The 23638-nt window shown below is 35.2% G+C and overlaps 1 protein-coding gene across 2 annotated transcripts in view; it reads left to right on the top strand.

Annotated features, from left to right (window-relative positions):
- Nr6a1 (nuclear receptor subfamily 6 group A member 1) overlaps nucleotides 1–23638 on the top strand; it is a 202895-nt gene that overhangs the window by 1841 nt on the left and 177416 nt on the right. The window lies entirely within an intron of this gene.

Here is a 23638-nt window from a genome sequence, read left to right as displayed (position 1 = left end):
GAGCTTTTGTGAGGTCGTAAAAGGTGAACTTTTGAACTTGGAAAGCGCCCTGGAGCAATTAGTGCAGGCGATAGCCCCGGGAGGCCTGCATTACAAAGGGTGCTCGAACCGGCCGGCAAACGCTCCGGAGGCAAACCCGATTTATTTATTTATTTGCCCTGCTTTCCACCTTTCACAATCTCCTCATTTCCGAATAAAGGGGAGCCTCTTGGGAATCTGTGCCTCCTCCCCTCTCTGCACCATAAACTCGAAATTCTGTGAAAGATCCAGGACTGAACAGTGTCTAACAAGTAACAGATTTTAGATTAAATGCAAACACCGGGGCAGTTAGGATGCACTAAAAATTAATTGCTTCATCGAGAAGTTTCTCAGTCGGGATAGTGACCTGGCAGGTGTGAAAAAAGTAACGTGAAAACAAGTCATCTAGGCACCCAATTGTTGAATGAATGAAGAGCTACAGAGGGGAGGATTCTTATGCTGTCATAGGTTTCTTATCAAACGTAACTATTAATAGAGCAAGGTTTTTTTTTTTTTTTTTTTTTTAACCAGTTAAGAGAAAAATTTGTCTCGAAGAGAGCCTGGTTAACCTTATGTTACTGTTCAAGTAATGATATGTTTTCAAAGCTCTTATTCTTTTTAAAGATATGTATGATGTGCAGTGCCTAAGTGACTGGCCATCCTGGGAAGTATCTCATTTCTAAATGTGAACATATTTGAGATGAATAAAATCCATGTTACAAAAGAGAAGGGTGGAATCGGACTAAGAAGGAGGTAATATCAAAGGAAGACTTACTAAGCTAGTTTGGCAATTTGGTTTGCTGTTCATTTGTGAACGTTGTCAATCCTAATCTGAAATTTGCCGTGAGAAAACCATACTGCATGTCTTAGGGCCCATACATTAGGCTGTGTTCCCATAATGTGTTCCCATGAGTGGCTACTTCTGTACTCACCTGTGCTGATAAAGTAGATGACAGATTTTACTGCAGACATTGCTTTCAGTTCTACTTGAGAACATTGCTGTAAAGGAAGCCCACAAACTACGTTTGTTATTAATTATTCATTGGTACATTTTAAAAAATAAATGGTAATTTCAATTCTTAAATCATATTTCTCATTTATAGTCTTATTTCCTTAACTGGTCAGAAATATTTAAAAGAATGTTGTCAAGCAATCCATTTAGGCTAAGATAGCTTTAATATTTTACTTCAGTCCAAGTTAGACAAATACCTTCTTTTTGTTGAAAACACAGTAGGAACTTTTGCTAGCTAGATAGGTTTAAAAGAAAATACATGAAACTGTTCTGGGATATTTTATTTTTCAATGTGAAAACTAGCACTATGTACTGTTTCACAGCTTATATTTATTAGTACTTACGAATTTAGCATTTTCACAGAAGTGACCCTTTCCCCCAAAATTTTGCCTTGAAAGAGTCAACACTGCTTCCTTTTTTGTTCCTAATCAGTACTACTTCTCCAAAAATAAATGAAACTTTAAGTAGCACAAAATCAGTAATCCTCACTTTTTTATTCTTGTGATGGATTTCCATTTTGGGTGCACTATGTGCATGTGATAGCTATGTAGATAGGAGATTTTTGTTCTGTGTCATGAAGAAATTGGATGTGGAATTTTAGAAATATCTTCCTGTTAGATCATTGATGTTGAATTTACAGTTCTTTAAAATGATTTTTTTTCATCAGAACAGAATAGTTAGCTTTTGGATGTACACTATTTCAGTCCTCCGTGCTGTGTTACTTTCAGTTGTTGCTTGTAGGTTTTCATAACAAACATAAAGCCATTTAGATGTAATAGAAGATTGCTGCTTTTTGGAATTCCAAGGAAGCAAATGCTGACCGTCGAATTTGTTCATGTTAAGAGAGAGATTAAATATTTAAAGCAAAGTAAGGTTGTAATTCATCATAAGTAATTAAAGGCATATTTTGTCTTTTTTTTTTTGGTACCAGGGGTTGAGCTCACGATCTTGCGTTTGCCAAGCAGGCACTTACGCCGCTGAGCTAAACCCTTGGCATATTTTGTATAATATTTTAGAGAAAATGAATTTATTGAATATGGGCTGCTGTTACCATGCCATTACCGTGCTGTCTAAATGTTTTTTAAATTTATTTAAAGAAAGAAAAAAATAGAAAAAGTGTAGAATAATATGGAATTCAAAAAAAATTAAGAAATCGTTAGTTGGTACATTACATATTGTCATCTTAGAAATAGTTGTTCAAGTTGTGTAAATGTTTATTCCAGAAAATAAATTGGCACATACCCTGACAGTTTAACTTTAAGTTCAATTTTCTGCTTTTGTTAAGAAATGCACACTGTAGTACTGCTGCTGTTCCCTGTACATGCAGGACACAGGTTCTCTTTCTTGCCTTTCCTTGAAAAGGTTCTGTGACCTCGGGAGAGCACTAAAGGCAACAGTGAACAAATTTGATAACTTGGGGCAGTGAAGGTGGGAGTTGATCACATTTCCAGTCTTAGATACAGTCCGCTGAATTTTTTCCTGAGCTTTTGTGACTCCTACAATTAGAATATGATTGTGACATGATTCCAAATCTATAGTTCATTTTGAATTACTAGCAGAAAATTGTAGATTATGGTTCTTTGTAATTGTGTCAAAAGGAGTTAAGTAGGGGAGATACTGAAAAAAACACAAAACTTGCCAGATTCCTTTAAATATGCCCAAATAATGCATTTCCTTATTTTATCTGTAAATTCTTGGTTTTTACCTTGCTTTTAAGGTTGTGGGGCAAAGGTAGAAAAATAGATTAAAATACCTGATTTAGCATAGCAGGGTTGCTGAGTTAAAACACCAACTGCTACTCTGATATTGGTAAAAGGAATTTCTTAGGTCAATTTTAGTGCTTGTTGTGCAAGATAGTTTTAAATTGGTAATGATGCTTCCTTGTTCCTTGCTTGAAACACTTTTAGTTTGATCCTGAGGTAAAACAGCATCACTTAATTTTGTAGCTCTTTGTTGGTTTACATTGGAAAAATTAGCTGGTTAGAATTGGGTTCAGGATGAGAAACTGTTGTCAGTAGATTCATATAGTTCTTCATATAATTTTTGCTTCTCATTTATTCTTGTTTTAGCTAAGTTAAATGTCATTTCTCTAGTCGATGTTTTTTCTTTTTTTTATCGGTACCAGGGATCGAACTCACGACTGCCTGCTTACAAGGCAGGCCTTGTGTCGCTGAACTAAATTCCCAACCCCTAGTCAGTGTTTTTTCATTGCATATAATTAAGTAGAAAGTTAAATTTGGTAAAATCCATGTTATTAAGAGTAAATTTTGTATTATTGGCTCTAGGGGCTGGGGATTTAGCTCAGCGGCATAAGAACCTGCCTTGCAAGCAGGCAGTCCTGAGTTCGATCCCGGGTACCGATAAAAAAAAAAAGCAAATTTTGTATTATTGGCTCTGTATTTTAAAGTAGGGCAGTAAAGATGCCTTATTTTGTGTAATATTTTGAAAGGGTTTCTAAAATCAAGTTGTGGAGGAAAATGTTTTCTTTCAAGCTCTTAGATTCTTTAGGTCAACTTTTTAAAAAATTTATTAAGTTTTTCTTATCTCAGGTAATTTACGGATGCCTTTGATTGATAACTAGGGTTCAGAAATACCTGTATTATTATTATTATTATTATTATTATTATTATTTTTAATATCCGTATTATTGAAAGGTGGCAAGAAGGGGACTTGGTACTGAGCAAGAAATTAATTTTAGATGAACCTTTTAGAGCTGATATTTCACATTCATCCAAGCTTAATCTTAAATTTAAAAATATTTTTAGATGTTGGTATACAGTATTCCTAGAATCAAGCCCAGTCTTTTGGGTTTTTTTTTTTGGTGTTTTCTAATGTAGCTTGTCTTTATGAAAAAAGTGAAGAATGTATTTAACATAGGTATGGAAAATTAAATACAAAACTATTGAGAATTATCCAACTTGGTGTTTCTTTTTCATTGTGGTTTAGAAACACAAAATAGAGAACTTTATTTTAAATTATAAAACATCTTCTTGCTTTATTTTTTTCATTTCTTATGATATACTAATATAAAGCCTTACTTTCTCTAAAAATAGACTCTCCCCCCCTCCCGTTGTTAGTTATTTAAATTAAGACTTTACTAGTGTACTCGTAATTCTAATTAACAGTGGTTTAGTTTGAGAGTAGACTAGGATTTCCTCAGCTGGCTGCTGGGGAGTTGAATTGCTTTTTTCCCCACCCCTAGCTACATGGAATCTTTTGATCCCTAACTACAGTGGTTGTGATTTGAGAAAGCAAACAGAGAAAATAAGTTGTGAAATAGCCTACTTTGAAGCTTCATTTGGAGTTTTCAATTTTTCTCTTAAAAAATTTTAGGAATATATAATTGAGCCCTCAAATTTTTATATTGATGGAAGCAAACTGGCCAAACTCTGCCTAACTGGCAAACTGCTGGGTTTTCTTAATACATTTCACTTCAAAATTTTGGGGGCTCTTTAAATATTGACAATCACCATTTCAAAAGAGAAACTTTCCTCAGTTTAATAGGAAGCATTTAAGTGTTTTGAATTTCTTTAGGAATAGATGTTTGAGGGAAAACAGAAGTTAGTGTTTGCACTGTGGAGACCTTTTCAGTTGTCGCTGTGTTTTTTTTTTTTTTCCTTCTGCATTATATAATAAGCTTAAATTGAGATTCAACTTCTTACGTTCTCACTAATATGCTATAATTTTGTCATTAAGAATTAACTTTTAAAAGCATCTTCAAATGATGAGTTTTTCTACAGTAAGAATTTTTAAAAATATCTTCAAATGAAGTCTTTTCCCTTCAGTTTGTTTACACTCGAAAAGCTATTCAAGCATAAACCACAGATGGCGGTAGTGGTATATTTTTCTATTTTTTGAACTGATAATCTTGCTTTTAAATTGGTATCAATTCTGTGGTCACTGTTGGTAAGTCAGCTGGCAGGTGTAGTATTTCCAAACCAATTCCCTGAGCAGCAACATATAATATATTAAGGGAAACAAATCCGTGCATTTGATTTGAAGATACACTCTGTGGGTGGTTTGCGCCACAATGGTGACTTTACTCTCCTTGCCAAAGTGGATTATTACTAAAATTTTTTGTTAGTGGCGTTATTACCAGTATGTTTAACAGGTAAATATTTGAATAGTTACTTGTATTGGAAACAACTTATAATTGATTAAATTACATCAAGGCTACTTTTGAGAGAGAAATACACAACTAAAATTCCACATGTAGAAGAGGTAGATAGCTTTCCCAGATTATTTTCAATTCTTTTCAACAGAATCATGAGAATTTTAGATCTATCTATAAAGGCAATTTAGGGGTCTTATTAGTGGATTCTACCTTTATTTTATTCCTGTATCATAGTACCAAATTTTTTGTGTTGCTTTTTTACTTCCAAAATGTTAGGTAATTAATTCTACTTCCTATGATTAGCTGACATTTCCCTGAGACAGTGTCATAGTTTGGGATTTAGGCAGCATTATAACTTACATAAAATGAAGGATAGATTGATACAGTGAATGGAACTAGCTTAATTATATCTAGTTTTCATTTAAAAAATTCTCTGTGTCTGGTGCTCATTTCAATCCCAAAGCTGTATGACTTTGGAAGAATTAAAAATAAATCTTGACTATTTTTATTAGTTCTTAATGTTTTTATTAGTTTAGATACAATATTCTTTTTGTTAATGTTTACTCCAATTTGTGTAATTTAGTCTTTCTGTTGCAACAGAAAAAAGGATGGGGGATGGGACACTGTTGAATAGTGATACATATACTTTTTTTTTTTTTTTACTTTTAATTCTTGGTACTGGGAATCGAACTCTTTTTTTTTTTATTTAAGGAGAAAAAGAAAAAAACAGACAAAGGGTACAAGTAATACAAAATTTAAAAAATAAACAGTAAGAAATCACTAGTTAATAGATTACATATTCTCATCTTAGAAATAGTTGTTCAAGTTACAAAATTGAAGCATATAAAGTGGACTTTCAAACAGTGAGAGTGCAAACAGTTTGGGAATCGAACTCTTAACCTGCGCTTATGCCACTGAGCTAAATTCCCAGCCCACGATATATAGATACACTGATATGTTACTTCTTTACCTATTTACATTTTAAAACTTATAGATTATGAAGTACTTAAAAAATAATGAAGTAGTACTCAGTTGTGTTTTGTGGAACTCAAGACCTCGCGCTTGCTAGGCAGGCCCTTGTGCCCATTCAGCTAAGTCTTCAGCCCTGTTGGATTGTATTATTTTCCATCATTAGTCATATGTTAGTTACTTATTATTAAATTGTTTCAGATTCTTCCCACTTCCTGAATCTGTGAGTTTATTTAGTGTTGCATCTAAACCAGTGATTTTCAAAATGTGTTCTGTAAACTTCTGGGGATCCCTGAGACACTTTCAAGATGTTCTCTGGGTTAGAACTTTTCACTGTTTACCTTGTTTTGTTTTGTTAACATTTGCAGTGGTTTTGCTAAAACAATAGTGTGTAAAAAACTGCTGGTGTCTTAACAGAAATGGTACCAAACTCTGGTACCATTGTACTCTTTATTTCTACATACAGTGTTTGTATTTTTTATAAAAGGCCGTTTCCACTTACTGTCCTCTAAGAAGCAGTAATTTTACTAAATCTTGAGCCTTAAGTACATGTGTTTTTGATAGTCTATGTGATGAAATGGCAAGTACATGCAAAGCATTTCTGATGCATACTAAAATTGTTTTAAGGAAAAGTACTTGTATATGTTGTTAGTTGAAGTAGGAGCTTTTTTTTGTTTGACACTATTTTCACTTGAAAGAGTAATTGCTGTAACTTGGTTTATTCAGTCTTGGGTGTTTGACAGATCATTTTTTCTTCAAAATGAAGTTAGAAAGTCACACAGTAAGAAAAACTAACAGTACTAGTTGTCAGTGAATACAATTTGAATTTTCAGGCAGTAATTAAAATGTTGGTAAACTTGTACCTGTATGCATAAGCTTGGCAACTTACCAACACTTTACACCTCTTATTGATGAGATAGTTATATTAACAAGTGTGATTCTTGATACTGTGTAGTGAAATGATTATCTTAATGTGTTGTTACAAAATCCTACATAGGCAAAAAGATCAATTCAAAATGCCATATTTACTTAGAGGGTTGAATGTAACAACACATATACATAGTTTCCTGAGAGACTCCAGGCTGAATTAGCCTCTAAGAAATCACTTACTGAGTTTTTGGTATAATATCAGAGAAGAATTGCCCGTGTGTGTGTGTGTGTGTGTGTGTGTGTGTGTGTGTGTGTGTGTGTGTGAGAAAGAGAGAGAGAGAGACAGAAAGAGAGAGAGTGTACTGGGGCTTGAACCTATGGCATTCACACTAAGATATAGCTCCAGCCCTTTTTAATTAATTAATGAATTTTTAAATTTTGAGACAGGATCTTGATGAGTTGCCCAGGCTGGACTCAGATTTGTGATCCTCCTGCCTCAGATGCCCAGAATGCTGGTATGACAGGCTTTGTACCACACATGCCAACTTGCATAACTATTTAAAGCAAATACTTACCTTTTTCAGTTACAAATTTGTGAGGCCAGATTTTTTGGCCATTATTTCAACCAAAAACAAAAGTATACAATATACTGAATGGGGAAACAGAATCTTAACTACTATGACTAAAGCAGATGGTGCCACTCCTCTGACAAATTTTTGTTTTATTGGAAAATCAGTTATTTTTCATCAAATATGTTAACAAGTAATGAACTATTACTTTAAAATGAGTATTAAATATTTAAAAATTTTATTTTCCAACATGCTAAATATCCATAGAAAAACCAATATAAACATCAGCTTTTTGGCATCGTTAGTAATTTTTAAGACTATAAAAGAGAACTTGAGAGAGAGTACTCAAACCAAAATATGTAAATGAACCAGCAGTGTATTAAAAAATTGCGACTTCACTAGATACTGTTACTAACACTTAGTTTTTCTTTCCTTTTCTCCTTAAAATGGAGCTATAGTTTGTTGGGAAGGAATATATTGTTTTTTTAGCTTTTTGCTTGAGACTTGTCATAATTCACCCTCACTGAGTTCTCTGATAAACCTTTTGTTACCTGCTACATAAAACCTGGTCCTTAACTGTTAAATTACTTTGTGGTAGCAGTTTTCAAAAGAACTGTTTTTCTCACTAAGAGCAGACTTATATCTGAAAATAAATGTGACAACCCAAAAAATATTCTTAGGAAGATTTATTGCTAGAGAAGTAATGAAATATTTATGAGATTGAAATTTCATCTTGCTTTTAAAAATTTCTACAAATAAATGCTTGTTTGCTTTTCCTTAGACATGTTGGCTTTCAGTGATTGTTTTTAAAGTTGTGATTTTGGCAGTGTCATTTTGTGGATTGGTTTGCTTTCAACCTAGTTTTCATTGAGGTGGTAATAAAGTCTGTATAGAAGCATCTCCTCTGCTGGTCTAAGAATACCCTTTCTTCAAGTGAGTAACATTTTAGTGTAAGTCAATTACTATGTCATTAAAGAGTTAGGGATTTACTACTTAGGGTGGCTGCTAGATAGAACTTGTTCAGTAGTGGCTTGTGGCTAAAGAAATGTCACATAACAATGTGAATAACAATAAGGAGGTACTGCATCAGAATTTAGGGTGACGTTTGGATGGGTGATGAAAGATCAGTGAGATATTTGGGCTTCCTCATGAAAGCTCTGATTATCTTGATGTTTTTGGAGTTTCATGTAAAGTATGTTTTAAAGTTTGTTATGAGATGATACAAGCCTTTTATTTTTTAAGCCTTTTTATTTTAATGCTTGGATTTTATTTCAAGTTTCAGATGAAATCTTTGAATATCTATCTATCTTTCTTTCTTTCTTTCGAGATGCGATTTTGCCCTATTACCCAGGCTGGTTTCAAATTGCTGAGTTCAAGTGACCTTTCTACCTCAGCCTTGCTAGTATCTGAGGACTTCAGGCGTAGACTCTGAAACCTGACTTGTAAATGCACTATTCAGTTGAGTTAAATAATTTAAATTACTAGACCTAGTAACTCTTACTAAAGTTATTAACTGAAGCAGATTTCTTTCTTCCATATTTCTACTGTATTCTTGAAACCTAATTTGTCTTGAGGCTTCCTCTCTAGCCTCGCAGTCCTTCCCCCCAGATGCAGTTTTAGCAGGATAATAAACCACCTGGGGAAACCCCCCATCGACATTCATTTAGAGGGTTTTGTTTTTTAGGAGTGTCAGTAGTAGAGACCCAGTCAGGAGGACTGCAGTTAGATGGTGTGAGAGGGAAAGAGCAGGGTTAGGAGTGTGGCAGAACAAAGATCACAGCTCTGTAACTTTGTTACTTCTCTGAACTTAAGTGTATTTATTTAATAATAAAAGATATTTATTTAGTATTTGTATAATGTTCTGATCATCCTGTGTATATTTATTGTTATAACCCTGTTATCCTCACCCTCCCATTTCACATTGTAACATTAGTAATTTATTAGGTTGACTGTCCACCATGTAATTTAACATTTCTGAAATTGAATGTAAGATTATTAGGATCAAAGATAAAAGTCTACAGGTTGTTGGTATAGCTTAATGGTAGAACATGCTCAAGGTCTTAGGTTGGATCCTCAGGAAAAAAAAAAAAAAAAAAAAGCCAGTCCATAAATTGCCAAGCATAGTGTCTACTTTAATGCAGTCATCTAAAATCAGGCCATTGGTAATTGCTGGAGATGTTCTGAATTAAACTTCTATGAATTAGAGAGACTCACAAGAACTCTTATAATTTCAAGTGACTTTTTTTTTTTTTTGGTACTGGGAATTAACTCATGACTTCATACTTGCCAGTAACTCTTTTCTTGTCATGATAGATTTAATAACCAGAAGACAGTTTTGCTAAATCAGACTTCTTGGTGAACCTAAGGGATGCTAAGAAGAGGTTTTGAGTTGCTTAAGGCATGGATATCATTTCTTGTAGTCTATGCAGGAAGAACTGGTGTTTATAAATATTTTTTTTTGTCTTTTTCTTTTTTATCGGTACCGGGGATCGAACTCACGACCGCCTGCTTGCAAAGGCAGGTGCTTATGCCGCTGAGCTAAATCCCCAGCCCCAGTGTTTATAAATATTGAATGATGGGGGCTGGGGATTTAGCTCAGCGGCATAAGGGCCTGCCTTGCAAACAGGCAGTTGTGAGTTCAATCCCCAGTACCGATAAAATAAATAAATAAATAAATAAATAAATAAATAAATAAATAAATATTGGATGAAGAAGAGTCAGGTCAGGAGTCTGAATCATTTGCTTATATCAGAACCCTTTGTAGGTCATCAGAAAAAGTCTACAAAATATAAGGGAAAGACTTCTAGCTGCTTGAGAAAATTGGACCAGTATCTTAAGTCAAGTAGTATGTTGTTGAGTTAAATCAAAGGTCTAGTGGGCCCTTGTGGAACTAGAATGTGATTTTTGTTTGGCTACATGGTGTCTGTGTCTGTGTCTCTTTGTCTCTGTGTCTCCCTCCATTTTATGTATATATGTGTGTGTGTGTATGCATACACTAGTGAATGCTAGGCAAATACGGTACCACTGAGCCGCTCTCTGTATACATATTTAAATTAAATTTAGGTGTTTTTTGTTTTTTGGTGATACTGGGAATTGAACCTAGGGCCAAGCAGATGCAGATAAATACTTCACAGTAAGCTATATCTGTGGCCTTCTTCCTTATAATTTAAAGATACTAGGTATGCCAGATTAAGACAAAATGACCTATATATAACTGGCTAGCTGATTCACTTGGGAATGCAGTTTAGGAAAAGGCGCCCTTTGTCCCATGTACCTTTTTTTTTTTTTTTTTTTTTTTTTTAATTTAAGAGGAAAAAGAGAAAAACACAAAACAAAACAAAGTGGTGTAAGGGTACATGTAATACAGAACTACAAAACAAAACAAAACAAAAAAAAACATAGCAGTAAGAAATCACCTGTTAGTAGATTACATATTATCATCTTGAAAATAGTTGCTCAAATCACAGTATCAAAGAATACAAGGTGGACATTCAAACAGTGAGACTGCAAACAGCTGTGTTCAATGATCCAAAAACATTGATATAGTCAGCTATTTAACACCCCTAAACACACTTGCTGTTATATCCGTTAGAGCTCTTTTTCTTTTTTTTTTTTCCCTCTCTTTTTTACAACAAAATTTACACATTTTGGATTTTATTACTCCTTAGTGCTCATGTACCTTTTTTATTTCATGCAAAAGCTGGCTGTATGAACGGAAAGAACCAATCCAGTAAAGTTGATGTGACCCTTTAAAAATGGAAATATAATAGCTAGTGGTCCATAAATACAGCAATTTCTCAGCTGGCACAGTGATACTGAGAACAAATTGCATAGGACAGGACTTCAGAAAAGAGACCAGCCACATTATTTGAGGAAATAGGAGGTTCAGTGGTTATTTCCAGGTTCTGATTCTACCTCTGTCTCAAAGTCATGTCTCTATGGGCTCACTTACAAAATGAAAGGTGAAATTAGATAATCCCTGAAGGGATTTTCCAATTTTGTGATGGATTTAATTAAGTAAAACAGGAAATTACAATTTAAGAAAGGGCTGCTTAGAGAAAATAGCTATTTACAGCACTCACAGATTACAAATTCCCTGGGATGATTTGATTTCAGATACCATTTGGTCATCCTTTTAAGAACAGGTGTACTGTATTTACATTTACACTCCATCTCCCTGTTTTGGTTTTAGAAAACTTGCCTGCTTAAAGTCTGAAGGTTCACACAATTTACATGTAAATTCCATTCTGAAACCATTATTTAATTTAAGGTTCTGATGTTACCATAATTTGTACATTTAGGATAAGCTAGTTTTCATTGCTGTTTTTAAAAATTTATTATTTTCACATCACTTTTTTTTTTCTGTTTATAACTCTTTCCTGCCATATTTTGTCTTGTGAGTACAGATTCATTCACTGAGAAAACCTCACAGTAAAATTCAGTTTTCCCTCAAGAAAACTTGTAAAGGGAATTTTATTTCCAAAACTTATTTAGCCTTGCGAAGAGTCCAGTCTTCTCAATATTAAAAGCTCTGGATTTGAGAACATGGATTCACTTAAGAAAATTGCGAAACAGAAGGGAAAACTCCTTTAACGCTGCTGGCCTGTGTAAAGGGAACCCAGCCGGAAAGGGGAGGCAGTGTATGGGGGAGGGGCAAAGTGTGGAGTGTGGCAGGGGAGCTGCAGTTGAAATATTCATCAATCATTTTACTGGCACCAGGAAACCAATCAGCCTTTATAGCGGGAGAACTTAATCAATCACCTAATGTGGGAAAATACAATTGCTTTCCCACAAAAAATATTCACTTTCTTGCAGACAGATCAAATCTGAAAGATAGTTGGGCCAGTTTGAATTCAAAATTTAACCATTTGCAGGCAGTTACTGAAAATACTACTCATTGAAGAGCATTCAACATTTGAAGATGAAAGTTTTTATCTACAAGTGAGCTTTTTCAAAATATTTCAAAGTTTTTGCTTTTCATATGGTGTTCCCATTAATAAAACTTATGCTCACATTTATGAGCAAAACATGAAGTACTGTAATTTTGTTTTCTACTGCTAGTTCCAGGAGAATAGATAAGACTGGAGAATTCTGTGTTTTAAGTGCCTTGTTTGGAAAGCAGTGTTAGAGCATTGTCTAAGGGACACATCCTGGGAAACACAGTTGGAAGTGCTTGCATGTAAATAAAAGCAGGAGGGATTTAGCCTATCTTGTATTTAGCTTTTAAATGGTTGTGAATTTTGAACTCCTGTGCTTGAATTGCCAATAAGTCTTAGGTCTTTAGGTATGAGCTGCTTAGGAATCTGTTTTTTAAAGTTGGAAATGCATGGTCGCTGTAGAAAATACAGAAAATGAAGGGAAAAATTACCATTTTCTTCTAGCGTTACTGTAAATTTTAGCTTTCTGCTTGTTTTGGTATCATATGGTAATTACTGTTTTTTTTCTGCTTAGAACTGTTTTTCATGTTATAAACTACTTCAATATGAAACCTGATAACTATGTGACAACCCGTTGTTCTTTTCTTTTGCTGGTCTTATGGCTTTTTGAGAGTTGAGGATGATTTTTAGAAGTATATGTATCTACCTGGATGTTTCAACAATCAGTTCATTCAATTTATGTTGAGCTATTTTTGTATTTTTTTTTTTTTTGCTATTTTGTATTGTAACTAATAACTTCACTAGAGCTATCCATAATGTTAATTAAAAAATAAATGCGGGGCTGGGGGTTTAGCTCAGCGGCATAAGCGCCTGCCTTGAAAGCAGGCAGTCGTGAGTTCGATCCCCGGTACCGATAAAAAGGAAAAAGACCAAAAAAAAAAAAAAAAAAAAAAAAAGAAGAAGAAGAAGAAGAAGAAAAAATAAATGCTTGGGGGGCTGGGGATTTAGCTCAGCGGCATAAGCACCTGCCCTCCAAGGAGGCAGTCTTGAGTTCAATCTCTGGTACCGATAAAAAGATTAAAAAAAAAAATGGGGAAAAAAATGCTTAATGCTTGAAATGGAGTTCGCACACAGTGATGCACTTTTTATTTTGCTCTCACTTTTTTAAAAGATAAAATCATGCCTTGTACTTTTTTTTTTGAAAGTTTCAAATACTGACACTAGTTTTTTCATAGATGTTGTCTGTCATTCCCATTTGAATGTTTCTAGCCTGACCAGAGCAGTGCTTTGGACCCTTCCCGATAGATACTGCCTTCTTTCCTCCTGTAGATCATAGGTGATTGGATGGCAAAGACATTTGGGGCCTTCTGTGATTGTCTCTGAAAATGCAAAGAGGGATTGATGTGTGTATGTGTTTTAATACAATTACAATTGTATCCTCTTCCTCAAAGTTTTTTTTTTTTTTGTCTTCATTTTTATCGGTACCGGGGATTGAACTCATGACCACCTGCTTGCAAGGCAGGTGCTTATGCCACTGAGCTAAATCCCCAGCCCCTCTCTTCCTCAAAGTTTTGAAACCTACATCTGTGATTAGATTAGATACAAGGAGAGATAAGTTCAAATTTCTTTAGAAATCTGAGTAATTTTCAGATATCTTGGGAGTTTGGTTATCCATAAAATTTTAATTAAAGATAAGTCATATTTGCTAAAATAAAATTAGTCTTTTAGTCATTTTTAAAGTTTATGTTATTGAAAGTAAACACAAATGTTTGAAAATTGCTACTTTGCTTCTTTGTGTTCCCCTCTGGTGGTCAGAGAACTTGCAATTTGCCAAGACACACTTTCATAATGCTCTCTAATAAGCAAGTGCATAAACCAGCTGCTCTTTTCCTTAACTATACTGAGTGTATAGTTCCTCACATCCTGCTTCGTAATTAAAAGCCTTGAAATGACCTTGAATCTAACTGAGCTACAAAAGCTGCCTTGAGTTAAATTTATAGCTTCTGTTGATTTCAAAAGAGGTTAGGTAGAATCTATTCTATTCGCTAAAACAGAGGTTAGGTTGAATCTATTCTTTTCGCTAAAACATTAAGCTTAGCCTTGGGTATATGGTGAAGATTAGAAATAATTATTAAGAGGCACTGTTAAAGTACAAAAGAGGTGCTCTGAATAGACTATAAAAATAATTAAGTATGTCATCTATTTGTTGAGTGTTTAAAATATATACTTGAAAAGGCCTAAGGTAGGGTGGCATTTTTCAAAATGTTAGTTTGTGCTATTCAGATTTGCTAAAAAGATCTGCATTTTCCCGAACATCAAAGATTTTTTTATAACCCATTGGGGAATCAGAACAAATGTTTAACTCTTTTAAAAAGTAACAGTTTAATTGATTTTTTAAAAAATATATTTTATAGAAACAAACCAGTAATGTAAGTTTCTGATTATATTTAGGCAGTATAAAGGTAAAAATATTAACATTTTAAAAATGCTTTCAGAGATGGCAATATGGCTCATGTTAGTACATGTGCTTAGTATGCTCAGGACCCTAGGTTCGGTCCCCAGCATATTCCCACCCCCATGGTGCATCATATGTGAGCCACATTATAAGCTCTGTGAACAAAGAATTTTTCTGCCTACCCAAAAGAGCAGAATATATTTATAGTTACTTAGCCTATTTATTTGCTTATTTATTAATTGTAATTAATTATAATGGAGGTTGAATTGTAATTAATTGTAGTGGAGGTTGAATTTAGGGCCTCACACATGATAGGCAAGCTCTCTATCACTATTCTACATTGCTAGTACCTTCTAAGTTTTAGTTTGGAACAAGATCTCACTACATTGCCCTGGCTGATTTTGAAACTTTGAATCATCCTGTTTCAACCTTGTGGGAGTATGGGTGTGTACCACCCCATCCAGTTTAGAGAGCCCTGAACTATTATTTTATTGATAGAACCTTGAAATTTTTACTGTGTTAGGTTTTATGTGCTGATAGGTGATAAAACACATGCATCCTAGCATCATATATTTGAAAAATCCCTGAAGAATACAAATAAAGCAAATAGTTTGAGCAAGCACTAGTCATATGTATACATTTGGTCATATGTATACATTTGGTGTATTTTAGAATTACAATTATTGGGCTGGGGATTTAGCTCAGCGGCATAAGCGCTTGCCTTGCAAGCAGGCAGTTGTGAGTTCGATCCCCGGTACCGATAAAAAGACAAAAGACAAAAAAAAAAAAAAAAAAAAAAAGAATTACAGTTATTAGTACTGGGGATTAAACCCTGGGCCTTTGCAGTGAACTACATTCTATATTTTTATTTTAAGACAGAGTCTTTGCTGTTTCTCAGGTGTGACTCAAATTTGGGATACTGTTTCTCAGTCTTTCAAAGTGTGTGCTACTAGTTGGAAGTGTGTGCTAATTTGTTTTTACATTTAATGAGACTAGTTAGTCATACTTAGATCAAAATAATTCATCATGAAGTTGTATGTTTGTATGTACATGAAATGAACATAATAAAGGATAAAGTTGTAGCATATACCAGGGCTTGCCAGTTTTAAGAGTCCCTAAAGATGTTAATGGAAGTTCTTAAGCAATTTTAGCTCTGCAAAATTTGATCTGAAGCTGGGTATGGTGGTACATGCCTATAATCTCAGCACTTGGAGCCCTTGGGAGGCTGAGGCAAGAAGATTGCTGTGCATTTGAGGACGGTGGTTACACAATGAGTTTAAGACCAGCTTGAATTGCATGGTGGGACCCTGTCTCAAAAAGACCAAAAAGAAAAAAAAAAGAATTCGAATATGAGCAAAATGGTTGTTATGGCTAATAAAATAATAATGTCTGTGTTGTCTGAAATAATGCTACTCAACCTTTGAATAGAAGATACAAATCTTTGCCCAAAAAGGAAAATAGTTGTTATATTATGGTAGACAAACGTAAGCAGGAGGGGAGGGGTTAAAATTACTTCAGGAAGTTGTTAGGAAAACTACCTGTGTTAGAGCATGAGCTTTAAAATTAGCCTGAATTGAAATCTTTCCTTTTCTGTTTTTCTTTTCCTTTTTGCATGCGAAGTAATGGTGAAAAGACATAGAGATACCACACAGCTCTTACTGAAGAATGAACAGAGGTAGTGTGTGAATAATCTAGAGTGTAGCTATATTACTTTAGCAGTGTTAGTTAATTTCTCTATCTGCAAGTGGTTAATGTCATTGAATAGGTAAGTAAAGCAAATCAGTTCACCAAAATCCAAGGTGCTGAAAACCAGTTTATCACATGTCCAATTTACTTAATACCTAATACAATAAAAGTCAGTTTGCTTGGGGCTGGGGATTTAGCTCAGTGGCATAAGCACCTGCCTTGCAAGCAGGCAATTGTGAGTTCTATCCCCGGTACTGATAAAAAAGAAAAAGACAAAAAGAAAAAAGACACACACATACAAAAAAGTCAGTTTGCTGAATCTAATTTGTAGAATTTATGGAATTTGTTGTTAATTTCCTCCTTAATTGTTGTCCTGCTCCCCACACCCCATGTCTCTCCTATCCCCTGCGACTCAGATGAGGTTGTATCATTCCACTAGCAGAGGTCCTCTTTCTGCCCCAGTTCTCTCTCCCCAGTTATAGCAGCAAGGAACTGGGGTGGAGACACTTCGGACATTCTTGAAAATGCTGCTGTCAGTCAATTTTAACTTGGTATAAACTCTTAAAAGCTAATCAGACTGCTGCATCAGTTTAAATTATAAGCTACCTAAATCAGTAGTTAAATGTTTGATAAGCGTAGTTAATTGGCTGTTGGGAGAGTTGACAGTTTGGTGGGTTGTTTTGGGACTGCCTCATTAAATGGTATACATAAATATATTGCACAGTGGCAGGACTATAGAAAATACTCAATCTTGTTTTTTGAGCATTCCTACTCAAGGTTGGACCTTTTTCTTATTTGAAAGGGCTTTTTTTTTTTTTTAACCTGTTGGTCAGCAGCAGAGGATAAATGATCAAGGTTGGTTTTTGGACTACCTAGTGACTCTTTATAGTATGTGGAATTTGCCCAAAGGAAGTAACATGCCTTCATTTAGCTTGGACTTCTGTTATAAAGAGGGTACTTCTTTGGTCCCCTCTAGGGTTTGACTTCTCAGTGATTTTTTTTTTTTTTTGACTTATAAGTGATTTAAGATATGTACTTTTCCCTCTAGCACTTTAGTCCCACTTACTTTCTTGTAACTATGAATTATGAGCCATGGGAGAGAGTAGACTGTAGCTTTATCAGTGTAAAAAGCAAAGCTAGGTCCCTAGAGGTTCTTAGGAGGAAGTGTTACAACTAGAGCAAATGCTCCTTTTTTTAATATACAGGAAGCCCAGCTTCCCTAGCTTCACCCAAAGAGTCTCCCTGGAGGTCTCTTAAAGTGCTTTCTAATAGCTTTAAAAATGGAAGTAATGGATGGATTGTTGTTGGACACTCCTTAGTATCAGGTATTGAGCTACACTAACTCATGTAATTGTTTCAGTACTTTTTCCCTCTCTTCTTTTGTTTTTTTCTGAGACAGGTTCTCAATAGGTAGTCCAGGCTGGCCTCAAAGTCATGGTAATCCTTCTGCCTCAGCCTCCCAAGTGTTGGGATTGCCACTAATCCTAACTATACTTTAATAGGTGTCGATATGCTAATATTAGAGATGAGTATACTGGAGCTTACAGTTGAAAAATAATGACCACTGCAGTGCTGGAAATTAAACCCAGGCTTCATATATAGTGAACATGTGTTCTAAACTCAGCTTTGATCTTTCTTATATCACCATCATGTTATTATCTAATATATAGGTTTTTTTTATTATTTTAAATATTAAGCAATTAATACTTTACAACCTGCAGTTTATTGTGAAAGGGAGTTTTGTACTTCATTGTTCTTTGTGTATCCTGTATGAAAAATTATTTGCAATAAATGCATGTTAATAGTAAAAACAGGTATAATGAGCAGTTGTGTTGAATTCTGGCTAGATGCTATAGTTTAGCAGTATCTGAACAATAGCAAAACTTTTGGACTGGGGATTTAACTCATAAGTGCCTGCCTGGTAAGTGTGAGGTTGTGAGTTTGATCCTTAGTATCAAAAAAAAAGCAAAACTTTTGTGCTTAGTGCTTTCAGTGAGAGCAAATAGCTTGCTGCCACGAGGGTGTCATAGGTTCGCTATCATAGGTAGGCTTTTGTTAGGAAGAGGAGTTAGCATTAGAAGGGGTGCTAGCTGCCTGGTGTGTGCCTGGTTGCACAATAATCCCAGCATTTGGGAGGCTGAGACAGGAGGATCTTGCAAGTTTGAGACTAACCTGGGCTGCAAAGTGAGTTCAAGGTCAGTCTGAATGGCATAGTGTGACACAGTCTAAAGGGCGTTAACCAACTAGGTCTTCTGTAAGAGAATTTAAAAGATAATAGCTTTGGGATATTTTAAAATGCTTTATCTCTTTCACTGGTGTCCTTACTTTGGGAAGCACTGAGATAGATTGAGGATGGTGTGCTGATTTCACAGATGTGGAACCTTGTTTGAAACTGAACCACCGTCCTTTGGGCTTTACTGCTTAGGTACAATCTATCCCTGCCTTCTCTCATTTGCCACTCATTTCTAGCCTTCCTTTTTCCACCTTTCCTTTGTTGTTGTTGTTGTTTTGGTACTGAGGATTGAACTCATGACCTTGTGCTTGCTAGTCCACTTTTCCTTCCCTACCCTCACTTAGGGAAATTCAGCTGACTTGAAAAGATGATTTTTATATACAGGTATCTGTATCTGATTCTTTTGCCCCATTTAACTGATTTGATGCTTTGAGATAAGATTTCATCTTAAGGAACTGAGTCTTTAGATTTCTTGGTGTTTACTGAATTTAGAAACTTGGATAAAATATATAGTAAATTTAAGGTACTTACACTCTTACATAAGGTTTGTTGAAATAACTTAACATCTTAATAATTAAGATGATAATTCCAACATCTTGATGTTGGAAGTGTGAATTTGAAAAAGATATTGCCAGCAGTTTTTTGTTTTTTTGTTTTATTTTGTCTTTTTTGGTACCAGGGATCAAACTCATGACCACACACTTGCCAGGCAGGTGCTTATGTTGCTGAGCTAAATCCCCAGCCCTGCTAGCAGTTTTTTGAAACAGTTATCTTTAGTGCAATAAAAGGTAGCTTCTGTGATTTTATTGTCTTTGTAGGTCTGTAATGTACATTTATTTATTTATTTATTTTTAAAATTTATTTTTGGTACTGGGGATTGAACTCATGACCTCACAGTTACCAAGCAAACACTTGAGTCGCTGAGCTAACTTCCTATAGACTGGTGTAATGGATGTGGGCCATACTTAGTTTCATTGATATTTTAGTTTATTGTTTTTTAGTACTAGAGATTGAACCCAGAACTTTCACACTAAGCCTCATCCCCAGCTCTTTTCATTTTGAAATTTTCTAGCTGAGTATCTAAGTGGTCCTTCTGCCTGAGTTCCCCAGGATACTGATATTGCAGATATAAGCCACCATGCCCAACATATTTTTTCCTTCAACTGAAATTTATTATGTGTTCACTGTGTGTTCATTATGTGCAGAAATTTTATAAGGAGTAATATCACTGTTGTCATGTTGCCAGTGGGAGAGGTGAGAGCAGTTAAGTGACTTGGCCCAGTAAATGGTAGATACCACTTTTGGAATCAGCAAAGGACTATTGGTATCTTAAAGAAGCTGGTATTTAGGAAACATTGCTTTAATTACAGATGCAAACTTCAGCCTAATGCCTCTTCCATTTTTATCTGTGGGAGCAGATTAACTCTTTGAAAATTGTTTCAAAATCTTGACTTTTTTTCTTAGTTATTGATGAATTTTTTCCTCTTTTTTAAAGATGATACCAGGGATCAAACTCATGACCGCACACTTACAAGGCAGGTGTTTATGCCACTGAGCAGAATCCCCAGCCCTTGATGAGTTTCTTAAAAAGATACTTTCATGCAAATCCAGAGCCAGTTTGTGGTGTTGGGGAAAGATGCTGTCAGGTTTAGGATAGATCCTGGGCACACAGGAGGGAGATAAAGAAACACAGAGCCCCTTGCTTGAATTCTGGTCATGGGCATGTGACACAGGAGCAGATTTGCTATGTACAATGGCAAGGGCTTCTGATACTTAATGTCTTCTAGGAAATACTGCAGAATAGCATTAGGCTACTTAACTACCATTGGGAAAAGATGAAGAGTGAATCATACAAACTAAAAACGTTATAGCCATAACATGATAGGGACTGTAAGCAACCTGTGTGTCTGTCCATAGAGCTTTAATTTCCAGGTCATGTTGTGTTTCATTCAGTCTTGTTGACCTTATAAGAAGGCCCTTCTCATTTGGCACTGCTGCCTTTCTGAAACTTATGATCATTTTGACTTCATATTTCTGAATATCTCGCTGGGTTCTCCAGGCAGGCCTTGTGAATTTGTGATCATTTTGCCTCTTGCCTCAGCCTCCTGAGTAGCTGGGAGTGGCTAGAATTAGTTGTGTGCCATGGTACTGGACTTTTCACTTACTTTTGAGATGTAGGAAAGTAAGGAAGCAATTTTAACATATTGTAATGCTAATGCAGGATAATGTTAAAAGAGAGAGTTTCTCTCTAAGCCTGTTGAACTTCTAACAAATGTCAAATCTAAGCCTGCCTGGCAAGGGCAAGGTCCTGAGTTTAATTTTTGGTATCAGATAAAAACTAAAAAGGAAGCATGTAAGGTAAAAAGTGGAGCTGTAGTTTTAGTAGAGCAGGATACACTAGTACTGAATATAACCTTATTTATTTCATTACAACATTGAGGTTTAATGATTGACCCACAGATACTTTTCCCTGAATGTCACATTGTTGTCAAGAAACTAACATTAGAGCCTGGTGTGGTGGCACATGTTTATAATCCCAGTATTGGAGAGGCTGAGGCAGGAGGATCATTGTTGCTAGTTCAAGGCCATCCTGTGCTACAAAGTAAGCTCAAAGCCAACCTGAACTGCAGAGCAAGACCCAGTCTCAAAAAAAAAAAAAAAAAAAAAAAAAAAAAGAAAGAAAGAAACTAACATCTCAGTAATAACACTGAATGATGACTTAATAAAAATTCCTGTTCTTTATATGTGCATGCTGGGAAGTGGTTTAGATTATTTTTAATTAAGTCCCCCCTCCCCCCAATTTTTTTTTTTTTTCCTTTTTTTGTACTGGGGATAGAACTTACAACCTCATGCTTGCCAGGCAGGTACTTATGCCATTGAGCTAAATTCCTAGCCCTCAGAGGTTTTTTTTTTGGTGGTGGTGCTGGGGATCAAACACAGGATTTTGTGCATAGAAGGCAAGAACTCTGGCACTGAGTCACATCCTGAGCCCCTCCCAAGGTTTTTTATATTTGTGATTTAGAGGATGAGGAGAAGAATGACTTTGCCACTGTGATGATAATGGGTAATTTGTATTGGACATTATTACTATGTGCCAGGTGCTGTCTGGAGTGCCTGTTTATTATTTCATTTAACTTTTGCAACAGCTTTGTGAAGTAAGTCCTGTTGTTGTTCTTGTTGTTAGGTCAGAAACATTCTGAAGCCATTGGGACCATGATTAGTGTGTAAGTCACAGAAATACTACCAATGTTATATTCTTTTTATTTATTTATTTATTATTTTGAAGGTAGTAAAATACAACAGAACAGGACAGAACAAAGCCAATTGAGACAGTGTAGTGAAATCACAGCAGGTACTGGGATAACAATAATAGGTACCATAGTATATCTTGTTCTTTTCTGTTTTTTCTTTCTTTTTTTTTTATTATTTAAAGAAAGATAAAACAATAGAAAATGGGCAGAAATAGTACATACTTTCAAAGAAAAGAAATAAACAGTAATAAATCACTAGTTGATGTATACATATTTTCCCCCCACAAATAATTGTTCAAGATACAAAAGTGGAACGTATAAATGGGAATTCAACCAGGGAGACTGCAAACTGTTCTGTTCAATTATCCAACGAAAACTAAGTAATATGAGTATCAATCCTATACACTTAGACATGTACGCATTTATTCATATCTTCATTTATGTTGAGACCTAACAAAATATATTAGATTAAATCTTTCTGAAAAAGATTAATAATATTGCTGGATTTCACATCATAACACTCTGGAATCAGCACTGGGTACTGCAGTGCTCCCTTCTTTCCTTCAAAGTATTTGTTCATTTCAGCATGTGTTATAAGATTAGTTCTCATAAACTGTTTATAGGTTTTACGCAAGCATGAGTCTTAACATGTATTTCTATCCTTTCTATATTAGAGGGAGAAACAAAACAAAGCAGGACAGAACTAAACATATTCCTATAGACACATAAAACTAAAAAGACATATAAAACTGCTGTATAAGGAGTTCTACTATGGTTACTATTCTGTTTCTTGTTATCAACCAAATTGGCTATATTATCAGATAAAGTATAATTAAACATATCAGTATATAACAGAATTAACAGAAATACAACTTTGTAGATAGTTTAGAGCTACAAAAACAGGTAGTAATCAAATCAGAATGGATATTGTGGTGAATCATTGTCATTTTCAGTATAGGTATCTATACTCCTCAGCTTGATACCAGCAACCTAACAGTTTTGAATAAAATCTGTCAATAATAAGCAGTATTCAGACAAGTCAGAATCTCATTATTTTAACAATAGTTGTTCTTTCAATCATGTATAGCAAAATAAAATGAAGTACAAACATTATAGAACTTATCAAAACAGAATATTGAATAGAACAGTACCATTAAGTAGAATAAAGCAAAACAGTAGTAAAAATATTTTCCTTCAAAAAGATTGTAGAAGGACTTCTGGGAGAACATGGTGGATAGATAGCAGCAGCTACGGAGGCTCTCTGAGATACCCCACTTAAAATCCAGGAATGGTGCAGGGTGAGAAGTCCTAAGCAAGGGGCAATATACCCTGCCGACCCAGGAACGAACTAAACTAAGAGAAACCAACTGGAAACCCAATCCTGGTGCTATAACAGGAACAGATAAAGTCTCAGTGCGGAAGCTGGAGCCAGTGCCACTGGAAGCCGCGATTTGAATTTCCTGCAGCCGCTGCTGCGTCCCAATCAGCACGGCAAGGAGAGAGGCGCGAAAGCTCTGAGAGTGGGAAGTGGTGAATGGAGTTGAGAGCGGGACTGGCCGGGAGCCCTGCATCGACCTGTGGTGA

The sequence above is a fragment of the Cavia porcellus genome, unplaced genomic scaffold (assembly GCF_034190915.1).
Source record: "Cavia porcellus strain 051 isolate PalLab524CR breed Dunkin Hartley unplaced genomic scaffold, mCavPor4.1 scaffold_1, whole genome shotgun sequence".
Taxonomy (NCBI): Eukaryota; Metazoa; Chordata; class Mammalia; order Rodentia; family Caviidae; genus Cavia; species Cavia porcellus.
Note: the sequence above shows the minus strand (reverse complement) of the source record. Positions and strands in the feature narration are given on the sequence as shown.